Genomic DNA, 11,769 nt, shown 5'->3' with positions numbered 1-11,769 from the left:
CATCCCGATGCCCCGGGAGGGTCGAGGCCAGTGCCGCGGAGCGCCCCCCACGTCCCCTCCCCCGCCCGCTGTCCGTTGGCCGAGGCTCCCGCCGCTGCGCCGCGGGCTCGACTCCTCCCCCGCGCGTCCGTCCGCGCGTGTCCCCGCGTCCCCGCGCCCGCCGTCCCGCGCCGGCGGAACTGTGGGATCGCCGCGCACAGGAAGTGGCGGCGGCGCCGAGGCGGAGGGCGGCGATGGGGGCCCGGGGCGGCGGGCGCCGCACTCGCTGAGGCCCGACGCAGGGCCGGGCCGGGCCCAGGCCGAGCACAGCGGCCGCGCGCAGCCGACGCGGGGACCGCGACCAGCAGGTGGAGTGCAGGTGAGCCGCGCCGCGCCCCGCAGAGCCACCCGAGGTCGCCCCCGCCCGCGGTCGCCGGGCCCCGCCGCAGTGGCCGGCTGCGTTCCGCGGGGCGCGCGGCCTGGGAAGCACGGCGCTTGAAGGCTCTGGGTCCACCGGGCCCCTGTGCGGCCTGCCCGGTTGGCCGGTGCTGTGCAGGGTGCTCGGCGTCCTGGGGAGGGGAGATCGGGAGAGATGGGGGTGCGGGCCCGGGCAGAGGGCCCGGGCGGCCTCTGGTCCTTCTCCGGGGGACCTTGCTCGGCTCCTGGCTTCTCAGACTGGGTAGCCCCACGCCTAACTGCGGTACCCTATGGGCTAGTTTCACTTTTTGCTTGCTTTATGCGGAGGGAGGGCTGCAGGTGGGATGACTGGAGGAAGGTTCGAGGGCTCGGTGGTTTTTTTTTTTTTTTTTTTTTTTTTACTTTGGCGTTGAGACCAAAGGCCGACTGTGAATTTCCACGTTTCACTCAGGCGCTGGGGTCATTCAGTAACCAGAGCCTCTGGAGGAAAACACCTGTCCATGGTGGGCCACCAGGATCCCTGGCGCAGTTGACCCCAGGTACCTAAGACAGGGGAGTTTGTGAGCATTAAGCTAGGTGGAAAATATGTGCAGGATTTCTTTTAACTTTGAGAGAAGTTCAGTGGCACAGGGAAATGGTTTTAGAAATGGCCTTCCAGATCTAACTTTTAAAGCAGTGTGCAAAGTCTTCTCTAGGAGAATACTTAAGAGACTAGGCTCTTTTTCCTGGGAAACGAGAAGGCTACTTGGATTTGAGACAGACTGGAATGACTCGTCCAGAGCCAAGATCTCTCTGGTTCTGGGATTGGACACAGGGTGCCATTTGGGAGTACTGGGTGTGTGTGGCTGTTGGAACTGAGTGGGAGCAGCCCTTTCTGCTGTGATGACGTTTGGGAAACTGTGCCCTTTCAGAGAGGTCTCCGTGGGTTGTGCATTTGGTCTCATTTGATCACTTCCTTACTGTGTCTTCCCCTTATTAGATAAAGCACGACCTTTTCTCACTTTGGGAGTTAGCCTGTAAGGCTGATTACTAGATTCACACCCTGTACCCTGCGATTACATTGTTTCCAAAGACATTCCCAGCCTCTCTTTGGTCTTGGTGGCGTGTGCTCCTTGGAAGAGCTATGCTTAGCAGGTGGATGTCAGCTGGGTGGCTGAGCTAGCTCAGCTTGGACCCGCTGGAAGCCTTGTGAGTGGCTCCACCTGGGCTTCTCTGTGCAGCCCCATGGTAGAGGATCTAGGTCTTGGAAGTTGCCTCGGGAACGGGTGGGAAGTGGGTTAAACAGTGTCTTCCCAGGGAAGGAAGACAGGAAGGATGCTGGAGTTGAAGGGAGGCCTCTGTCTCACTCTAGGCTGTACCCAGATACATGCCCAGCACCTGGGAAGGACAGTGTCTGCATGCTACAGGGGACTGTGGGAAACCTTGAGTCGAAAGTAACTGATCTACTTTGAAAGTTACAAAAGAGCATCCACCACAGGGGTCCTTCTTTACTTCCCTTGTGGGGCTTGGGGCTTCACCCTGTGCTGACAGGTTGGGAGCCACACTAGGGTCTGAGGAGTAGGGCTAGCCACTTGCTCTGGATTGTGTCACAAATTGCCACAGCCAGAATTTAAAGTTAAGAGCAGAGGGACTCCCATTTTCTCAGTCCTTTCAGGGTAGTAAGTTTGTAAGGTTCATCTCTGGCCCAGTTGGAGACAGGTAGGGCATAGCAAGATCTTTTTATAGTTTGCGGGGCCGGGGGGTGGGGGTGGGGCACAAAGCGAAGGTGGAAATTTACTGTTGTTTCAGGGGTCAGAATGGCAGCATTGATTCAATCTCACTCCTGACAAGTTGATGCTGGCTTACTGGTCCACTTTCGTTTATCCCTCACAAGATGGAGCTGGTACCCCTTTCTCTGAATGTGGCTTTGCTTGCATCCTGCAGCATGACCCAGAGTCACAGCTTTTCAGATTCAGCACTGGGCCCTTGGCAACCCCACTCCCTCTCTTGCCAAAGCAATGGGCGCTTTCTCTACCCCTCTCTCCCTTGTCCCACACGAATCCCCCATTCTCTCACATGCTTCTCCCCATTCCGGCTTTGTGTACACATCTGTGACTTTTCCGGGCTCATGCTGTGTCTGGTGAGGGTTGAACAGCTTGTCTCCAGGCGTGACTGGCCACTTTGGGTCAGCAGCATCTTGTTGACCTGTCTGACATGAGCTCTGTAGCTGCTTAGTCTCCTCATTGAGAAGTGTCTGCTGCTGTGGGGTTGTGCTAAGTCTTGTTGCTCAGGGACTTCGTGAGGGGTTTATCTTCAGCCAACTGAAATGAATCTTTCCAAGTTGTAAAGTGAACAACTGGCCATTGCGTCACTCCCAGAACAACCCCAGAGTAACTGCAGGGTTAACTTGAGCTTGTTAACCTCATGGTGCTTTGTTTCACGCAGTCGCAGTAGTGGCTCCTCTTTGGACAGTCTTGCTGCTTTGTCTAGTGCCTGACATGTTCCGATCTTGTTTGTCGAGCAAAGTCCAGGGGTGCACACCTGGACATGTCTGTGCTTGGTTTCAGGATGGAGAGGCAGGCTGATGGGGTCCATGGACCCTGCTATACCTGTGACTGGCTGCTGGAATAGCTAAGTGCCTTGTCCGTGCCCACCTCTCTCACACATATAGATGGGAAAGACATAGACAGGATGTTTTAGACATCAGTGGGTATGAGTGGAGGGCAGTACACGTGTGTCTTTCAGGATGTGACAGATGGAAGCCTCTCATCTGGCTGGAGTGTTTCACGTCACTTAGGACGTGCTAGGTGCTTTTGATAGGAGCAAGGTGCCAGTGGCCCAAAGGCCTGTTCCTCTGTGACCCAGAAGCCATGCATCATTAATGGGCAGTGTCTCCATTCCTTTTGGGAAGTGGGGTGAGAGCCATAATAAATGACAGTGGCAGTGAGTATAGAGTAATGGTGGAGAAGCTACTGCAGGGCACAGCTTCTCCGCAGCCTGGAGCTCGGGCTCTGTCACTGCTGGCTGGCCAGGGCTGCCCTTCCTCTAGCAATTTGCTGACTGGAACATTCAATAGTATATGCTGATACTACTTTTTCCCACACTTTAAAAACAGATGTATTTATTTCTTTCGTGGGTAAGTGTACCTGTGTGAGCATGCATGCGGGTGGATACATGTGCTCAGAGGTCAGCATTGGCTGTCTTCCTCAGCTGCTCTCCACTTTATTTTTAGGAAGATTTATTTTTAATTTATGTGTATGAGTGTTTTGCCTGCATGTATGTAATGACAATGCATACTTGTCCTGGTGTTGGGGAGGCCAGAAGAGGGGGCTAGATCTCCCAAGACTGGAATTGCAGATTGTTGTGAGCTACCCGGTAGGTGCTGGGAATTGAGCCAGGGATCTCTAGAAGAGAAGCCAGTACTTGCTCTTAACCACCTAACCATCTCTTAAATGGTTAACCAGCCCCCACTTATTTTTTAAGATCTCTCTCTCTCCTCTCCTCCCGCCCCCCCACCTCCGCCCCTGTGTATGTGTAGTGTGTGTGTGCAAGCCACATGTGTCCAGGTACACATGGAAGACAGAGGAGTTACAGGTGGCTGTGGGTCATCCATGGCTGCTGGGAACTGAATTTAGGTCCCCTGTAAGGGCAGAAAGCACCCTCAGCTGCTGAGCTGCCTCTCCAGCCCTGACCACCTTGTTTTCTCAGGCAGGGTTTCTCACTGAACCTGACGCTGGCTCGGCTGAAGTTTGGCTAGGCTGGCCAGCCTGCCAACAGGCGCCAGGGTCTCCTCCATGTTTCCCTCCCAGCCCCAGGACTACAGGTCTCAGCTGCTGCACTGGGCTCTCTCCAGGGGTGCGGGGCATGTGTGGTCCTCAAGCCATGTGACATCCCTAGCCCCTGCCTCTACTTTATGTTATACTTTGCTTATATCGTTGCAGTAAAAAGATGTAGCCATTGTGCCTTTAATTCTCAAAGCAACATTGTAAGAGAGGAGTGTGTCCATGATGGAGATGAGGAGAATGAGGTAGGCGGCCTGGACAGGCTGCTTGGCTGGGCGGGTTTCACACACAGGTAGTGTTGAATCTATAACCTATAGCTGTTGTTCTGTGTGCCAGACCACCTGGTGCTCAGCACATCCCGTATGTGAAAATTCACATTTCTAAAGCAAATTAAGGTGATTAGCTTTACATACAATGTTTGTGCCAAGGTGCCACTGGTTTTTTGTTTGTTTTGTTTTTTGTTTTAGTTTGGGATATGACCTTTATTAAGCTTATCCACCAGAGTGGAAGTAATGTCTGTACAAAACCAAATGTTTGTTACTATACCTTCTGCATCACAATTAAAATCCAAACAGCTTTTTAAAAACAATCAACTCGATCAAAACCCACTACTTGAGAATCAATAGCTTCTTTGAAGCCCCATTAACACTTAAATATGGTTAAGAAGCGTCTTACCCTCGTCACTTGCAGAATTGGATTCTCTGACCAAGGCTACGGTTGCTGGTGGTGGTGTCGTCCACACATCCACAGGTCTCTGGTTGGCAAGGTGTCACCTGTAAAGGCTACTCTTGCTGTATTGGGCTCAAAATCACCACGTGACATGCAAGCCACAGACATGTGGTAGGAGTGGCATTGAGTTAGAGAGAAAGTGCTCTCTGGCTTTTTCTCCCGCCTCAGTGTGAAAGGCTGCCTATTGACTCCTTACTCACAGCGTGTGCTGATGATCCAGGCACTTTCTATTGATTGATTTCTGACTTAGGTCATCGTCCCAGTGTAATTGGGGTGATTGAGGGAGTGAACCAGTGTGTCTTTTTATTAGAGAGACACAGAAAAGAAGTCACAGTCAGAATACCTCCATGTAAGCCCAGTTGTTAGAAGACAGCCACATCAGCCAGGGTTACATGGGAAATGGGTGCCATAGTGAAGTTCAAAGTTCAAGAGGTCTCCTGGGGGAAAATGCTGTGGGTGACAGCATTGGGGGTGAGATCCTCCAGGCAGGTATGTGAGAGGAGGCTGGCCTGATGAGGAGGAATCTCAGCTGAGGAAGGCTCAACCAGCACGGTGTACAGAGGGCCATGTCCCACAGACTCTGAGCTGCCTGCTGGGTGCTGTGGGCTCCTACCTCGCTGGTTAGCTCCCTGGTCATGTTGCCTCACCCATCACTGCAGACGGCAGAGAAGCCTGCATGGCAAAGCTCTGGCCACTTCAGAGATCAAGTTTAAAGCTTAATAACTTTGCTTTTCTAGCTTGGGCATCTCTTGGGGGAAATGCTGGCTCAGGAGGGCTGCATGTTCCATTGACTTATGCATGCTAAGCAAGTATTCTTCTAGCAAGCCAAGTCCCCAAGCTGTCACTTCCCGAGTGCCAAAGTTTAGTAGCCTGAGGTATCCTGAGTGTTTGCCTGCATGCATGTGTGTGCACCACTGAATGCCTGGTGCTCAAGGATGTCAGAATAGGGCCCAGAATGGAGCTGGGGTGAGAACAACGTGAGCTACTGTGTGGATGCTGGGAACTGAACCGAGGGCCTCTGGAAGAGCAGCCATCTCTCCAGCCTCAAGTTTAGTAACTTTTTTCCCCCAAAGACAGGGTTTCTTTACATTGCTCTGGCTGTCTTGGAACTCACTTTGTAGACCAGGCTGCCCTCAGAATCACAGAGATCCACCTGTCTCTGCCTACCAAATGCTAGTAACTTTTGATACCCAAGATTAAAAAAAAAAAAAAAAAGACAAAGCAAAACAAAACAGGGCATGGCAGAAGCTGTCCCTGTTAGCATCATGACAGCAGGCAGCTTTGGGTTTTAGGAGCAGGCACAGGCCTCCATAGTTCTGTGAGGTCTGTGCAGTAACTAGCCGGAAGGTGACGTCAGAAGAGAGTGCCAGGCAGGGAAGCACCCCACAGTTCTGTCCTGACATGGAGTCAGGGGCCAAGTCAGAGCAGGTAGACACCCTCCCTGGGGTGTTTGCAGCTCTCTCCTTCAGCGGTTGGGGGACCACAACCTGGCTTCTAGGTGTTTGTTTTCCTGGAGCCCCAACTGCATTATAGCCTATGTGCTGGCGAACTTTTGGCTAGAGAGTGTTTCTTTTTGATGAGCAAAGCTACGGGTGGAGATTTTAAGGGCAGATTCCAACAAGGGGGGAGTGAGGTGTGAGCTGCGCTGAACTTGGCCTGGCTCACCTGACTTCCAGCGACTGACCTCAGTTAACTATGGCCAGACAGTCACAGGACCCAAGTTACTAGTCTTTTGTTCTTCCAAGAAAAATCTTGAAATCTGGACTTGTGCAAGTTTCTATTTTAGCGCAGGCTATGCCTTATCAGCAGTGCTGTTGGCCACACTCAGCACTCCACAGTGAGCCTCCAAGTTCCCATCTTCATTTCTTGAGATAAAGTAACCAAGTCAGTGAAATGGACCAAGTGATCTTTCTAGAATACGCACACAAGGGAAGCAGCAAATGGTCCTGAGAGCTTTGGTGCACACACAAGCCAAAGATCATCCTTCTGTGCTAGTGATATGAGCTCTGTGCATCAGAGGCCCCTGTGTGTAACTACTGTGTGTCTCCTGTATACTCCCTGTGTTTCTCCCCCACTGCTGTAGTGTGTTCCCTCTGTGTGCTCCCCGACCCTGTCCCCTGTGTGTGATCCCACTGTGTGTTCCCCCATCCTGTCCCCTGTGTGTGATCCCACTGTGTGCTCCCCCATCCTGTCCCCTGTGTGTGATCCCACTGTGTGCTCCCCCATCCTGTGCCCTGTGTGTGGTCCCCTATGTGCTCCTCCACCCTGTCCCTTGTGTGTGTGTTCCCACTGTGTGTTCCCCTACCCTGTCCCCTGTGTGTGATCCCACTGTGTGCTCCCCCATCCTGTCCCCTGTGTGCTCCCACTGTGTGCTCCCCCATCCTGTTCCCTGTGTGTGGTCCCCTATGTGCTCCTCCAACCTGTCCCCTGTGTGTGTTCCCACTGTGTGTTCCCCTACCCTGTCCCCTGTGTGTGGTCCCCCATGTGCTCCTCCACCCTGTTCCCTGTGTGTGATCCCACGGTGTGCTCCCCCATCCTATCCCCTGCGTATGGTCCCCTGTGTGCTCCCCCACCCTGTACCCCGCGTGTGGTCCCCCTTCGTGCTCCTTGGCTGGTCATGCTTCCTCCCCTATGACTTTCCTGCTCCTGCTTTGCTGTCTGCTGGTGTGACCTTTGCTGACATATAACTCCTGCCTGGCTTTCCTAGTGTGTCCTCTGGGTGCCTGTCATTGTCCTGGCTCACTGATTCCTTTCCTGCCTAAGCTTATCTTTTTTACTTCATTTATTTTAAGGATCAGATACTTGTAAATTTAATCAAATATCATCTGTCTTTTCTGAGTTGTGTCTGGCACAGCATAAGCCCAGGCATAGTGTTCTTGTAGAAGTTTTAGGTCCACTTTCCACTCTCCGTCCTTAGTCCCTGCAGAGTATCTTTCTGGTGAATGCTGTAATGCTCCATGCATGTTCCCTTATTCCCACGTGCCCTTATTATCTTTGTTGTTTTGGAAAACAGAGTTTTAAAAATGTACTCTTCATATTACTAGCCCCTTGCTGATACTATACTGAGATGCAGGTGACTATTGGGTATTGATGTCATGGCTAGTCACCTAGCCGTCTCTCATAGTTTGTTGACTTTGGAATCTTCTGCACAAATCGTGACATCTAGGATGACACTGGCTTTGTGCCTCCTGCCCGGCTCAGGGCCTTGGCATGGTGCTGAATGGACAGTGATGGGAACCCTTCTCCAGCCTGAGTTTAGGACGTGATCCTCATGTCCCACTGTGCTGTTGATTCAAACATCACTGCTTGATTTTCAGTCCTCCCATTGCTGCTCCTCAGAGCTGGGGAGCCGAGAGTGAAAGGTACAGAGAAGTTGAAATGAAATGAATGAGATCAAGATGAAAAGTCCACCTTTGTGAGATGCAGAAATGAAGCCAGGGCCAAGACTGGCATAGCCTACCAGGATGGCTAAACTGTGCAAGGCCACCTGGGGTGTGTGCTGGCTGTGCTGTGGGACAAAGAAAATACAAGCGTGCCTGGCACAGAACCCCTACCCCCCCCACCCCCCGAGACCTGAAGAAACTGTGGGGAGGCTGTGTCAGCCGAGCTGTGCACCTACTGTGTTCCCTTTCGGAGACACAAGCTGAAGTGTTCACAACTGTCTATTAAGGTCAACCCTCTGTACTCTCTAGATTCCTGTTGTCATTGGTAATGGGACAATGACGTGTGAAGTGTGCTTTGTGGCTTAGCTACTTATAGTCAGCTGTCATCCACGATACTACATGGCAGCCCGCATAAATAAACACTTCATCAGTTTGAAGTTGTGCACTGTTTCAAGTTCTGTGATGCATTCACACCATCCTGCTCCATCTCAGTGTACCTGCACGGGATGTTCTATCTTCTCATTGGCTACGGAGAGACCCTTTCTGTGGTCAGATTCCTGTCATGGTATCATTGTGACAGTGAATTAATAATCACCTACGCTGTTAGAAAAGCCCAGCTCTAGTGCATCTGTGGTTTTGTCTGTGATTTCCAAAGACAAATTGATCCTGAGCAATGAGTGGATCAGCCCTTAGGATTTGTTGGGAGGGAGTGGTGCCTGGTTAGAGGAACAAGGCCCCTGGATACATGTTCTTGGAGCTATTTCTTCTCCGGTTCCTCCTGTGCCCCGTTCCTTTGCTTCCTCTCTGTCAGGGAGTGAGGAACCTCTTTCCTTCATGTGGTTCTACCACTGTGACACTCTGCCCAAGGACATAGGGCCAAGCCATAGGTCTGAGCCCTCTGAAACCCTGGGCCAAAGTATCCATCTTCCTGTAGGTGGTTGCAGTGACGAAATAATGCAAGCCGGGTGTGGTGGTGCATGCCTTGAATCCCAGCACTCGGAAGGCAGAGGCTAGCGAATCATTGTCAGTTCAAGGCCAGCCTGGTCTACAAAGTGAGTCCAGGACAGCCAAGGCTACACAGGGAAACCCTGTCTTGAAAAACCCAAAAGAAAAAAGAAAAAAATAATAATACAAAGGTGCTTTGTGTTAAGTACCTTATTCTGTACCCAGAGAGTACCATGTTCACACAGTGGAAAGCCAAGACAATAGCTGGCAGGAAGAGAAGTGAGAGGCCAGTGAGATGGCTCAGAGGGTAAGGTGCCTGCCACCAAGACCAACGATCTGAGTTTGATCCCCAGGACCCACATGTGGAAGAAGAGAACTGACTCCTGAAAGTTGTTCTCTGACCTTCATGCTGTGTGCTGTGGCACATGTGTAACACACACACGCACATGCACGCATGCATTAATATGGAAAAGGGAGTAGGAGATGCTATGTATGTGCTGTTTGATTCCACTCAGAGCCCACACCCCGGCAGGATGGTGGCCTCAAAGGCGGAGTGCTCAAGCCGCTTCAGGCAGGCGGACATGATCTCAGTGCTGGCTGCACTGTGTGTTCAGTTTGTGAGTCACACTTAAGATATGTCACCTGTTTACATATTGTTCCTAAATAAGGAGTGACAGGGGACCTAAAGTAGTTAGCAGCGTAGAAGACAGAGCCCAGAAAACATGTAATTGGAAAGGCAGACGTGTGTGACTTGGCTCCCTGGACTCCCTGGGGATGGAAGCTCAGAGAGGACACTGGAGAGACACTTGACTATGAGGGATGGAAATCAGGCGGCTTCTCCTCAGGAGACGGCGGTGTCCAGGCCTGGGCTTTGAAAGAGAAGGTGTGTGGGTCAGCCATCCTTTAAGGGAAAGGCTCACCTGGGAGCTTAGGGATGCTGCCACAAACCTTCCCTGGGAAAGTGATTTCTGGCTGAGACTGTACATGAGGTCACAGGTATGTCAGCATGCTGGAGGTGACCAGTGTGCACAGGTGACTGTGGGTCTGAGCCACAGGCAGGATAGGCAGAGGGGAACCAGCTTGGGACTGGGAAAGCTATGTTATAGAGGTTGCACTGATATGGGACAGGGGAGAAGAGTCACAGTGTGTCACAGTGACAGTTTGGCTGGGATGCAGCTCAGTGCTTGCTTTACACATTTGAATCTCTGGGACTTCCTGTGCTGGGAAAATGCTGATGTAGGGCTATGTTGCACGCTGTGGATGAAGCCATAGAAGCCTCCAAGTACAGAGAGCGTGGCTGAAGTCAGGTGCATCGGAAGCCACCTTCTTAGAACAGGTCACACATCCCTAGGCTGGACACCCCATCACCCCAGGAGGTGACTCTTCAGGTCTGTCCACAGGGCCACTGCTGGCTGAAGAACAGATGGTTGTGTGCCGCCGAGGAGTCTCTGGGTTCAGCTTCTGGGACAACCAGGATAACAGTTTGGGTGGGATGGAAGGGAAGAACATGTTTTCAAAATTCCTACGTGGAAATAAATGATAAGTTCACAGACGGGGCCAGATGGGTTGAAGGGAGGAGGGGAGGAAGGGGGCTCTGAGGACTGCGGTGCCTGCTTATCATATGAGAAAAACCTTCATGGAAGGCAGAGTTTTCTCATGTCAAGCAGGTGTTTGGGAGGTTGAGACAGGAGGATGGTGAGTTCTGGTCCAGCTTGGGGTATATAGCAAGACCCTATCTCAATGGTTTTTCCTCTTGTTTCTAAGACTGTCCTACTGATTTGGCAGAGGCCTTCTCTGCACACGTGGAGCTGGGCACGGGACCCCCTTCTCTGCACGCGTGGAGCTGGGCATGGGGACCCCCTCCCCCCTTCTTTTTGGTGAGCCATGTGCTGGATCTCGTGCTTTACCAGGATCACCCAGCTTCTCTATTGGCCACAGGGCTTGATATTTATGATGTGTTGAGCAGTCTCTCATAGATTTGTTAAAATGTGTTTGGAATTTTTTGTCTGTTTGGATGTGAGTCTGGCTCCCCCCCTCCCACCCTCTCTTCCCTCCTCACTCCCTGTTCCCTGCATCCTCCTCATTCTCCTTGTTCTTCAGGCTCTGAGTTGTAGTAATTTAGCCCTGAAGCAGATGGCGGCCTCTTTCTGTGCATAGAAGAGTGGTGGTTTGAAGGAGCCGTTCCCCCAGTAGTCTCCTGCATTTGAAAATCTGGTTCTCAGTTAGTGGGTACTTGGGAAGGACTAGGAGGTGTGGCCTTGTTGGGGAGAGTGTGTCACTAGGGGTGGGCTGTAGGTTTCAAAAGCCTTGTGACATCTCCAGTGGGCGCTTTGCTTCTTGTTTGTGGATCGGGCCGTGAGCCCGCGGCTACTTCTCCAGGGTTTTGCTTGCCTGCTGCCATGCTCTCTGCCACAATGGCACTGGGTTCTTTTTCCTCTAGAACCATATACTCCAAATAAACCCTTCTATCTATAAGTTGTCGTGGTGTTTTTTATCACAGTAATAGAAAAGTAACTAAGACAGAGCTTGTGTGAGGTTGGAGGAACATGTTTCCT

General features: G+C 51.8%; 1 protein-coding gene across 4 annotated transcripts in view; it reads left to right on the top strand.

Annotated features, from left to right (window-relative positions):
- The first annotated feature begins 285 nt into the window (after window positions 1-285).
- Agpat3 (1-acylglycerol-3-phosphate O-acyltransferase 3) overlaps window positions 286-11,769 on the top strand; it is a 78,408-nt gene continuing 66,924 nt past the window's right edge. For 2 of the 4 annotated variants that reach the window (XM_051153353.1, XM_051153355.1), the window contains exons 1-2: window positions 295-358; window positions 848-935. The gene's annotated coding sequence lies outside the window, so the exon portion shown is untranslated. Of the gene's footprint in view, window positions 359-847; window positions 936-11,769 lie in introns of those variants that run through there. The other 2 variants (XM_051153354.1, XM_051153358.1) reach the window with 2 other exon arrangements.

Source organism: Acomys russatus, chromosome 11, assembly GCF_903995435.1.
Source record: "Acomys russatus chromosome 11, mAcoRus1.1, whole genome shotgun sequence".
Lineage (NCBI taxonomy): Eukaryota > Metazoa > Chordata > Mammalia > Rodentia > Muridae > Acomys > Acomys russatus.
The sequence above is the reverse complement of the archived record's forward strand: the minus strand, read 5'-3'. Positions and strand labels throughout refer to the sequence as shown.